This window comes from Rhinatrema bivittatum, chromosome 2, assembly GCF_901001135.1.
Source record: "Rhinatrema bivittatum chromosome 2, aRhiBiv1.1, whole genome shotgun sequence".
Taxonomy (NCBI): domain Eukaryota; kingdom Metazoa; phylum Chordata; class Amphibia; order Gymnophiona; family Rhinatrematidae; genus Rhinatrema; species Rhinatrema bivittatum.
In genome coordinates, this window is record NC_042616.1 from 244,902,319 (window position 1) to 244,914,090 (window position 11,772).

General features: G+C 44.3%; 1 protein-coding gene across 1 annotated transcript in view; it reads right to left on the bottom strand.

Moving 5' to 3' along the window:
• The window catches only part of COL6A6 (collagen type VI alpha 6 chain), a 339,806-nt gene extending 333,589 nt beyond the window's left edge, over positions 1 to 6,217 (bottom strand). The window contains 1 exon segment of the mRNA XM_029589350.1: positions 6,197 to 6,217. The gene's annotated coding sequence lies outside the window, so the exon portion shown is untranslated.
• Between the last annotated feature and the right edge of the window lie 5,555 nt (positions 6,218 to 11,772).

The window sequence follows — 11,772 nt, forward strand, 5'->3', positions numbered from 1 at the left end:
ATGCACACACCTGTCTATAGAAGGTCCCACAGATGACAGTGCATGTCAGAGCAAAATCAAAGCCATGAAATAGATGGAATTGTCTGTAGAGATCCAGGACAGGATTGTGTCAAGGCACAGATCAGGGGAAGGGTACAAAAAAATTGTTGCACCATTAAAGGTCCCGAGGAACACAGTGGCCTCCATCATTCTTAAATGGAAGAAGTTTGGAACCACCAGGACTCTTCCTAGAGCTGGCTGCCTGCCCAAACTAAGCAATCTGGGGAGAAGGGCCTTTGTCAGGGAGGTGATCAAGAACTTGACAGTGGCTCTAACAGAGCTCCAGAGTTCTGCTGAGGAGATGGGAGAACCTTCCAGAAGGTCAACCATCTCTGCAGCATTCCACCAGTCTGCTGCTGAATATCCCATGTAAGTTAACCGGATAGGTTTTATCAGGCTAACTTACTTAAACATTTTATTTTGAATATCTAGTCTAAAGTTATCTGGCTATGGTTAGCCAGATAACTTTAGCTTTAACCAGTTCAACTATATAAGTTGCACTAGTTTCCCATTCAATGGCATGTGAAGTTTAAGATTGCTGTCATGGTGCACAACCTCCTTCAGCTCCACTCCTTTCCCTGGGCTAACGCGCTATTGAAAATGTACATTCCTACAAGAAGTTTGCGTTCCCTTAATCAAGGCATGTTAGAAATTCCATCACAAAAGCTGGTGTGATTGCAGGAGATGCGAGAGAAAAGTCTTTTCTGTCGCAGCCCCTGACTTTTGGAAATTCCTTCCCCATCCATCTGAGGCTTGAGTCCGAGACAAAGAAATTTAAGACTGAGCTAAAATCTTACTTGTACGGATTAGCATTTTTGTAAATTTGCTGGCTTTTTTTTTTCACAGAAGGACTCAACCAGCCAAGTGTTGTAAGTTTTGTTACCTCTTGCCCCTGTCAATTGTGTGTATTTTTATGCATTTATGTACATATTTTTATAAAACGCTCAGAGTCTTTGTGCACCAAGCGATTCATAAGTTTTTAATAAAGATAAAGATATCCAAGTGAATATAGCCAGTTAAAGTGCTGAGGTGCCTCCCACCTGAGCTCCAAATGCTCAGCCTTGCTGGGCTGAACCCGCAGCCTCCCCCATCAACAAAAACTCCTCCACCTCATAATTATCAAAATAAAAAGGGCCAGGGGCTGGTGCCGGTCTCTTCTCTCATGCCCCCAGCTCCCATCAAATCTATTATAAATAATAACCTACAGGCCCCCTCCCCAACTCTAACCCTCCCCGTATCTTATATCTGTTTTTTATTTTCAGCTTGGATCACAGTAACAACCTACTGCAACCTGGGCCTGGTGCTTTTACCATCCCTAGGGAGCTACATTGGAAGCCTATCCAGCTAAGAGGCAGCAGCTGAATATCTGCCTGGGATCAATGGCTACCATTTATCTGATAACTACTTATCTGGCTAGTTAACCAGCTAAGCATCAGATGGGGCATGGGTGTAACTGGGAGGAGTCGAGTTAGATAACTTATCTGGATAACTCCAATATTCATATTCCGGTTAACTTTGGGCGAGCCATAGAACTGTCCTAAAGTTAACCAGATAGACTTCTCTGGCTAACTTTTAGATTGCTGGGTATATTCAGTGGCGCAGTCGTGCCATTGAATATCCAGGCTAAGTTATCCAGACGGGTTTATCTGGCTAGCTAGCTCAGCTGCATAGTGGATGGATATGGACCTCATAGTGGATGGATATGGACCTCTATGTGTCCAATTGCTTAATATTTGACTGTGTTTTTAGAGGCCCAACAACCAACATCAACTGAGATTCTGTACCACATTTTGTGGAGTAGTCGCCTAGTGGTTAGAGCAGCGGGCTATGAACCAGGGAAACCAGGGTTTAAATCCAACTGTTGCTCCTTGTGACCTTGGGCAAGTCACTTTACCCTCCATTACCTCAGGTACAAACAGTTCTCCTGGGGGAATTCTGTGCAAAAAAATTTAAAATTCTGCGCACAAAAACTGAAAATTCTGCAAACTTTATATTGGTCAAAATAAAGACTGTCAAGTAAATTGTGTTAATTACATTTTAAATTATTACAGAAAAAAGTTATTACTTAAAGCTGCAGAATTTCCCTAGACATTCACTGTAAGAGTGTCCCTTCCACATACACGCACCCTCATACAGGCTCCCTCACTCTCGCGCACACACACATCCCCTCATTCAGGGCCCTCTCTCTTGCATACATACCCACACAAGCTCCCTTTCTCTTTCACACATACATCCTCACAAAGGCTACCTATGTCTCTCTCTCACGCAGCCCTTCACACAGGCTCTGTCTCACACATACACAATCCTTTCACACAGGCAAGCACCCTCTCACACACACTCTCCCTTTTTCATACACACGAGCTCCCAATCTCTCACACACATACACACTCCTTCACAATCTCCTCATATAGGCTCCCCTCTCTCTGAAACCCACACTCAAGTATCCCCCGACACACCCTCTCTTACTTCCCATGCTCTCTCTCTCACACCCTCCTGCTCTCTGTCACCCTCCCCTCATATAGGCTCCCTCTCTGAAAACCACACTCAAGCATCCCCCCCCACTCCCCCTCTTACCAACCAAGCTGTCTCACCCTATTTTCTGTGCAGAATTTGGCAATTCTGCACAAGGGGGAATTCTGTGCAAATTCTACGTTCTGCAGGGGGTTAGGGCCCACTTTGACATTCTACGTGACACGTTCGAACAGAACAGTGGTCTCTTGTGAAGATCTGAGGACTGATGGAGAGAGGAAACTCACTCCAAGATGAGATTTGGGCAATGTTCTCTCCACCTAGCTTGATGTTACCCAGGTAGAGAGTCCATCAAGCTAGATTGAGAGAACATTGCCCAAATCTCATCTTGAAGTGAGTTTCCTCACTCCGAAGACCATTAGATCTTCACAAGAAACCACTGTTCTGTTCGTACGTGTCACGTAGAATGTCAAAGTGGCCCCTAACCCCCTACATTCATACCTAAACCCCACCTCGAGTTACTAGGTGGGCCTACCATAGGGATACAAATACCTACCTATGGGGATGATATTATGGCTAGTCTCTCTCTCTCTTTCTCTCTCTCTCATGGTCACCCAGTGCAGGAAATACAACAGGTCTGACACCTATTGTAAATTCTGATAATGTTATCACAATGTGCGCTAACTTAGCTCTTCATATAGGTAATTATTGCAATAAACTGAATTTTTGCTTTCGCATGCGGTACTTACCATATTTTGATAAATCCAGGCCTTAGATTGAAAGCCTTGTGGGGATAGGGAAATACCTAAAGTACCTGAATGTAATCCGCTTTAACGTGCCAAAAAGTGGAATAAAAAAAAATCTTAAATAAATGCCACATAATCCTCTGTACATGGATCATGGTCAGTTATTTAACTATTTCTTTTTGAATCTATACATCTAATTGCTTTGGTGCAAGATTGTTTATTTATTTATTTATGACTTTGAATACAAAGTAAAGCAATACATGTATATAATTCTCAAAAAAAAAACAAAAAACAACCTCTGAGAAATTTTTTAAGGAAAACAGGTTTCAACCCCAATAATTACATTCAGTATTAAGCCAAAGACATCTTTAAACCTGGTTACCAGTTACTAAACCATTGTGTTGGGAGCACAACCAAGCAAGATTTTAAAGAACATAAAAATAAGAAACTTTTCATAATACAGAAGTTTTACAGATTCAATATATTAACCCAACTTTATTCTTGGTTAAGGTCTCCTTCCTCTTCTTTGTGGGTTCTATGCTCCTCTAAGAACTTTTCTAAATGCTCTGGTTCATAATATATATATATTTAACTCCCTTCACTCGCATAATGCACTTACAGGGGAACCTAATAATAACTTGGATGCCAAATGTTCTGGCTTGGTTTGCCAATGTAATAAACCTTTTCCTTCTAAGTTGAATCTCTTTTGAAACATCAGGGTAAAAACCATACCTTTTGCCCAAGATAGGTAGAGGACCTATGTATCATAAACAGCTTTAAAATGTTATCTCTATCAGTAGATAGAGAGAACTTCACCATAAGGGTCCCTCTACTTTCTATCTGGTCAATATACGACGCTTCTAGCAATTCGGTAACATTTAAGGTTGTCTCTTGATTTACCTGATTAATATTTAATCCCTGATTACCTACCCCTAAAAAAAAGGCATTGGCAATCACCGGATGATTATCTCGTGATAACAACAATATTTCAGTGAAGTAGTTTTTCAGCTGTTCCCTAGGTGAAGTTAATTTACATCTAGGAAAATTTACCACTCTCAAATTTAAATAACGAGCAGAATTCTCTAAATTTTCCACCTTCCTAGATAGTATAGCTTCACCCTTTATTATACTACTTTGTACATTCTTTATCACATTTACCGTATTTTTCGCTCCATAAGACGCACTTTTTTTCCCCCAAAGGTGGGGGGAAAATGTATGTGCGTCTTATGGAGCGAATATAAAAAAAAAACCAAACAAAAATCTAACAACCCCCCCGACTCCCCCAAGACCTGCCGACTTAATTTACTGAACCCCCCCACCCTCCTGACTTTCCCAAGACCTGCCGACTTAATTTCCTACAACCCCCCACCCTCCTGACCCCCCCAAGACCTGCCAAACGTCCCTGGTGGTCCAGCGGGGGTCCAGGAGCGGTCCGGGAATGATCTCCTGGTCGTGGGCCGTCGGCTGCCAGTAAACAAAATGGCGCCGATGGCCCTTTGCCCTCACTATGTCACTGAGACCGACCAATAGCAGCGGTCGGTCTCAGTGACATAGTGAGGGCATAGGGCCGTCAGCGCCATTTTGTTTACTGGCAGCCGACGGCCCTATGCCCTCACTATGTCACTGAGACCGACCAATAGCAGCGGTCGGTCTCAGTGACATAGTGAGGGCATAGGGCCGTCGGCTGCCAGTAAACAAAATGGCGCCGACGGCCCACGCCCAGGAGATCGTTCCCGGACCGCTCCTGGACCCCCGCTGGACCACCAGGGACGTTTGGCAGGTCTTGGGGGGGTCAGGAGGGTGGGGGGTTGCAGGAAATTAAGTCGGCAGGTCTTGGGGGGGTCAGGAGGGTGGGGGGTTGCAGGAAATTAAGTCGGCAGGTCTTGGGGGGGGGTTGCAGGAAATTAAGTCGGCAGGTCTTTGGGGGTCAGGGGGGTGGGGGTTGTTAATTTAAAGGGTTGGGATGGGGGGGGTTTGGGGGGGAGGGGTTCCCAGAGAAAGAAAAGTTTTCTGATCTGGGGAGTGGACCGAAATGGCCCTCCCCAGACCCGAAAACAAAATGGGGAGAAAAAAAAAAGCTATGCACTCCCCTAATTTGCTCCATAAGACTCCCAGACGCAGAGCCGGTTTAGCACAATTTTTTTTTTTTTAATTTTCCCCCTCTGAATCCTAGGTGCGTCTTATGGTCAGGTGCGTCTTATGGAGTGAAAAATACGGTATATCTTGCTCTACCTTCTTCAATGTTACTTCATTGCTAGTTACCAAAGGGTTAATACTTAACAAGGCTAGCTGCATTTCTTTAATACTAGTATTTAAATTTACGATATTATTTTGTAACGAAGTCATAGTTTGCCACAATGTTTCCAGAGATATTTGTTTAGGGCTCTCAAGTTTAGCATTAGGGGTAGAAGAAAGAGTTAATAATCCTACTAGTTCTTGTTTAGCATTATCCCCCACAAATACTGAAGGTTCCTTTCTTCCAAGTATCTCAGAGCTCTCTTCTTTTCCACCCAATTTTGCTCCATCTCTCTGCTCCACTAGATGACAAATGGGATCTCTTCCACTCATTTCTTCATGTATTGCCCCCTGTTGCACCAGAGACCTCCTCAAACAGGCTGAACTCCGAAAACACAGTCCGTAGCATAGGTGAGCCTGATTCACTGGTGCTTGCAATACACTTGGGAGGAGTTGGAGTCGTTGGGGCTCCGGGACTAAGGCTAACATCGCCTAGCCGTGAAGGTGCTTGCTCCTCACCTACAACTGCAACCAGGTTCTCCGGAGTCAAATTTTCTGTAATAGGGTAATACCCTGTTAGTCTTGTTTGTATGGGAGTAGGTTTTGCGGGGGTTGAGGCTTCCTGCCTAACCTTCCCTTTGCGTTTAGTATGCGGCATAATAGTTAGCTCAAATAAAACAAAGAAAACAACCACAGGGTTTACTCACACTTCTGTAGAAAGTAAAAAGAGTGGTTGAAGTGAAGAATCTGGAAGATTTTAAACCAGACAGGAAGGAGAGGGCCACCTTCCCACCTTTGCCGGCCTAAGCCGGACCAAGCCGCGCGCCCCTTATGGAGCGTGCGGCTTAGGCAGCGCCCTGGCGGCGGCGGTGTGCCGCCAGCTGCCTGATTTATAGCAGCTGGCGCAGTCCACTGACGTCACCAGGGTCGCCTCCCTCGAGTCTCGACGTCCGAAGCCCGCAGATGTCCCGGGGGTAAAGATATTAAAGAAAGCGTTCCCTCCAGGTGAGACGGGATTGGGAGTCCTCTCCTCTCTCTCACAACAGCTCCCAAGTTCTTACCCGCCAGCTGCCTGATTTATAACAGCTGGCGCAGTCCACTGACGTCACCGGGGTCCCCTCCCTCAGGTCTCGACGTCCGAAGCCCGCAGATGTCCCGGAGGTAAAGATATTAAAGAAAGCGTTCCCTCCAGGTGAGACGGGATTGGGGGTCCTCTCCTCTCTCTCACAACAGCTCCCCTTTGGTGCAAGATTTATCACAGAAGAAGTTGACATCTTGGAAACAAATAACTGGATGTTGATTGTTGAGAAAGGAATCTCCTTCCATTAGACACATTCTTGTCAAACATTGTTGGGTTCTGTGTTTTGATATCATAAAAAAAAAAAATACTTTGCTGCTCTCAGCAGGTCAAATCTATAACTGAATTATGCTTCACTCTATTGTAAGGGTTTGTTTTTGTTAAGAGGCATTTTCTGAATTACTAATGCCAGTTGAAATCAGAATGCCACTATCCAGTTCTGACTCACATCACAATTCCTAGCATCAAACAGGAGGATAACTTTCAAACTCCACATGCCCACACATACGTGCATATATGGCCATGTGGAGATCTATAATAGTATTTTATAACCCGCGCATATCAGATACGTGTGTATTATAAAATATGCATATGTCTACCCACAACATATGTGCGTATGTATTGTCGTCCTCCGCCTTTCCATGGGTTATGAGTAGTTTTATCCTATTCCCCAACACAGTCGATGCTTCTGAGACTAATTCCCCTCTGCAGGACTTTTCCATGTAGAGTGGCCACCTCAGAACTCAGCCACTGCTTGAGCGGGTGCTTTTAATCCTGCTGGGAGCTCAAACAACTGGGAGTAGATACTTTTGTCCCCCGCCACCTCCTGGTCTATGGCAGGCCCTCTGAAAATAGGCCCGGCCTTCTCTACGCAGGTCACACCGCAGTTCATAAAGAGAACTGCCGAGTGATCAGTTCATGGCTTCTGAGTGTAGGTTTAAACCTCGCCATTCCAGACAGAGTTTATGGCTCCTGCCACTGGGACTGTTAAAGCACCGAATCAAGGGCCTGTGGCCCTTACTGCCACCACCCACCGTAGCTTGTAGAGGGAGAGTTAGACACCCCATCTTGCCCAATTACAGCTACATCCACCCACAGTTTGGCAATCCAGGTCTCCTTGAGGGGGTTTCCAGAAGTCCTCTCCAACCTCCATCGGTATTGGCCCTGGTTCCGGACTCTCCAACATGTCCTCCTCCATCTCCTCCATGTCCCCGCTCTCCCTTTAGTAGTCATCCTTCCTGTTCCTGTCCAGCCCCCTCCCCTCCCCGTTCCTGTCCAGGCTCCTCCCAGTCCACCTGGGTGTCCCCGCCCTCTTGCTGAGATGCAGGCTGTGCAGTCTCTCCCTTCCCCTCCCCCAGTGCCTTTCAGAGAAAGATCTCTTCCCCTAACCTGGGGTTTCTTGGGTTTTGAGGATTCCACCCAGGTTTCCTGTCTCAGCCTCTCCCGGGGTATATAATAACCATCACAGTACGCTTATGTGCAAATACACGCAATGCATTAAAAGCGAGCATGTCATGCATTGAACGCACGTGCCTTTCCTACCAATTAAAAAAAATATACATAAAAACAAAGCAGGACTTTCTTACGTAAAACCAGATTTACACCCATAAGTCGGTACATTTTAAACCATGGGCACATAATTGAAATGACCAGTTTTCCCCGATACCTCTACCAGTTCACCCAGTCCATCTCCAGGTCATCGAGACAGTCCTGGTTCTTCAACCTGAACTGCCCCCCAATTCACCCAGACCTCCCACCCAGCCAATAAAACACAATAAAAAATTCTGATATCAATTGCTCAAGATAATTAGCAGATGTAAAATTACGAGTAAGTTGCCAAATGTACGTGTCTTTTAAAATAGCAACTTACATGCGAAAGTGTAGATTCCATCCCTGAGCACCCCAGACCACCCTTTTTCACATGAAATGTGTGCTCGTGAAACGTAAAATACGTGTGTCTTTTGATGTTTATAAAACCGCAATTGTGCCAGTACAGATTATTTATGTACATATATGCTAATTTTACACACAGATGTGCTTTGAAAATTCACCCCCATATATTCAGTTTACTTTTTTTTTTTTAAAGAACCCTAAAAATCATGGCACTAATCTTTTAATAAGAGCTTGCTTTTAGCAGCTTTATTATTTATGATCACCAGAAAGTTGAACATTTAGTAATCAACCATGAGAGCTGTCTCAGTCTCACTGCTCCTACAGTGAGTTAAATCAAAACAATTTCAAAGAGTAAATGCAGACTATGTTTTGCACTCTGTTTTGCTAATAGAAAATTCTCCTCCTGTCAGCAGGGTCCGCCACCAGATCACACTGCCGGTCTGTGTGTTTTATGTTATCGCCTTCTGCTAGCAAATGCCAGCCACGGAAGCTGTCGCTGAAGCCAGTTTAGAAAGCTGTATTGCTTTCTGGAATACAGTAACGGTCCAAACGTGCTCATTGCAAATGCTGTAATGTCACAGCTCTGTGTACTTCAAAACACCTTTATATCTCTGCCTGGGGCTAGCTCCCCATGTAAGTGTGTCCATCTAAGCCATCCCCATGGTGTCCCCTGTTCCTTCACTGGGCTGGCAGCCTTGCATGCAGATGGACAGACTAACACACTGAAGTCCATCCGTCCATCCATGCTGTTCCTTTACCATGCCAGCAGATTAGTATATGGACGGATGGACTGGGTCTCCTCTTAATGGTTTTTTCAATATTGCTGTGTTATGTTAATTTCGTTTATTAATGATATATTATTTACTATGTAAAGTTATATCATTTCATTATGATAATGATCTCTCTAGACAGGTGGTATAAAATACAAGATATAAATAAATAAATAAAAATGCTTAAAATTGAGTTTTACATGTGTAAAGTGTAAATGGACTTTTGAAAGTTACTACAATTTAAGCCATTGAATTGTCCATAAGATATTCACGTTAAGTGCACTTTACCTGCCCAAACAGCTTTTTAAAATTGCTGCAATAGTACCTTACATTCACATGTGTAACTCCTTTGAAAATTAGTAAATTACCCTTATAGAGTGTTTACAGTGCGCACAATAATCAGTTTTACCAACCGATAATAGTTTTGTAATTAACTTCATTTCTAATCATATTCCCTCCCTTTGTATTGCCAAATAATGCAAGTCCCTCAAGCAAAATGAATTCTGTTTCTGTGTTGCTTTCTTCTGCCCAGAAAAAAAACTTTCTTCTCTCACCACCCCCGCAGCAAAAAAGGCGAAAATGCATCTGAACTTAGCTCCCTGTTCACAGCATTCCTTTCCTTTTCGCGCTTTGAAAGTCAAGCTCAAACTCTGGAGCATTTACAGTAGCACTGCTGTTGGGTTTTTTTTTATGTACTTACTGAGGGTCCCTGTTATTCGTTCGAGTAATTCATATCTCCCTGCTTCTCCTGAAACGTTAGCGTTCATGGGCGCCAAGCGAGGGAGCCCGGCGAGAGCCTTCCCTCCCCTCAGTACATAACACAAGCCTTGGACCCCTGCGTGCGGCAGGGACAAAATGACCCTTTCCCCTCCCACTATACCTGGTGCAGTTCTTCAGAAAGTCATCCTTAAGCCGCGCTCGGGAAAAGCGGCAGCCACGGCACGGCCGAAAGGAAGGAAGGAAGAGGCGGCGGGAAAAGAAATCACCTCTCCCACGCGGCTCGGGTGTCACCCCAGGTCTTAAAGCAGCAGCAGCACCGACGACCCGGCTCAAAGTGCCGGCATGCTGCTTCCCCGGCTCTCCTGCTTCCTTTTATGGTGCTATATATATAAATATATATATAAGGGTTTTCTTTTTTTATTTGGGAGGGGGAGGGTTTTTTTCTTTCTTCTCTCCTAATACATATTGTTTCTGATCTTGTTATAGCTCCTGCAATGACGTCCACCTTTAATTTTGATCACAAGTGCTGTTTTTGTTTTTGTTTTTGTTTTTTTTTTCAAAAAACGTCCTTCCCTGATTAACTCTCCCTGCCATCCGCTTTACTTTGCATGTATCAGTATCATGCCCTCCGGAAATTCTGGTAATGATCAGCGCCGAAGTGCCTCAATTTACCGAAATTTATAATTTTGGGTGTGACAAAACGGGGGGGGGGGGGGGGGGGCTTTCATGCTGGGAATTTAGTCCCTAAAATCAAGCCTTAACTACAACTGAATTATTTACAGATGTATCTATTATTTTTATTTCTGCTCCTGGATAAAGTTTGCAATAAGCTGACTTGTACACATTTTTGAGAAGTATTTGGTATAGGGCATTGCTGTGGTGACACTTGGTGTAATTGGCTATGTGGGTCGGAGTGTTGGCATCACTGTATTGGATTTAGAGCTCTGCTCAACAGGAGGGAAAGCAGCTTCATCCCTACAGAAGAGATTTGGTGGATCTTCTGGGGATGGGGATGGGTCATGGACCTTGAGGCCTGATTAGTTTAGTAGGGATGTGGATTCTTTTCCAAACAAAATAAAACATGGGGGGTGGGGGGGACGACCCTTTACCTTTCATTTAGTTTGAAAATTAAACCAAAAAGCACTACCAATATTTTTTTTGTTTACTTTTGTTTTGAAAAGTTAGCAACCTCCTAGCCCTGGGAACAGGCAAGATGTTTTAATTTAACTTTTCTCCCCTTTTCGCGGGCAGTAGCTTACCCTGTCTGTGAGGGTCATAGTTGCCCAAAAGGGCCAGGAGGGATCCCCAGTTGCTTCTGCCCCACTGGGTCCTAGTTGCAAAACAGTGCCAGCTGATGCCTTTTTATTTTATGGCCATTTGTTGTATGGTTGTATTACACGTGGCTATAAAACAAAATAGTACCGGCTTTAGGGTCCTGAGGTTAGCATTATTTCTAATATTTTGTGGTATGGCCATACAACAGAATGGCACTGGCCTCTGGGCCAGTTGATGCCATTTGGAAACAGAGACCCAACGGGACATAAGAAACATAAGAAATGCCATGTGGGTCAGACCAAGGGTCCATCAAGCCCTCCATCCTGTATCTGATAATATCCAATCCAGGTCTCAAGTACCCAGCAGGATCCCAGATCCAATCCTTCTTAACAGGGATTAGCAGTGGCTTTTCCAAGTCTCCAGGGCTAATAATGGTTATTGGTTATAGACTTTTTCTCCAACCATGTCCAAACCCTTTTTAAAACCCAGCTACGCTGCTTTCACCACATTCTCTGGCAACAAATTCCACAATTTAATTGTGTACCAA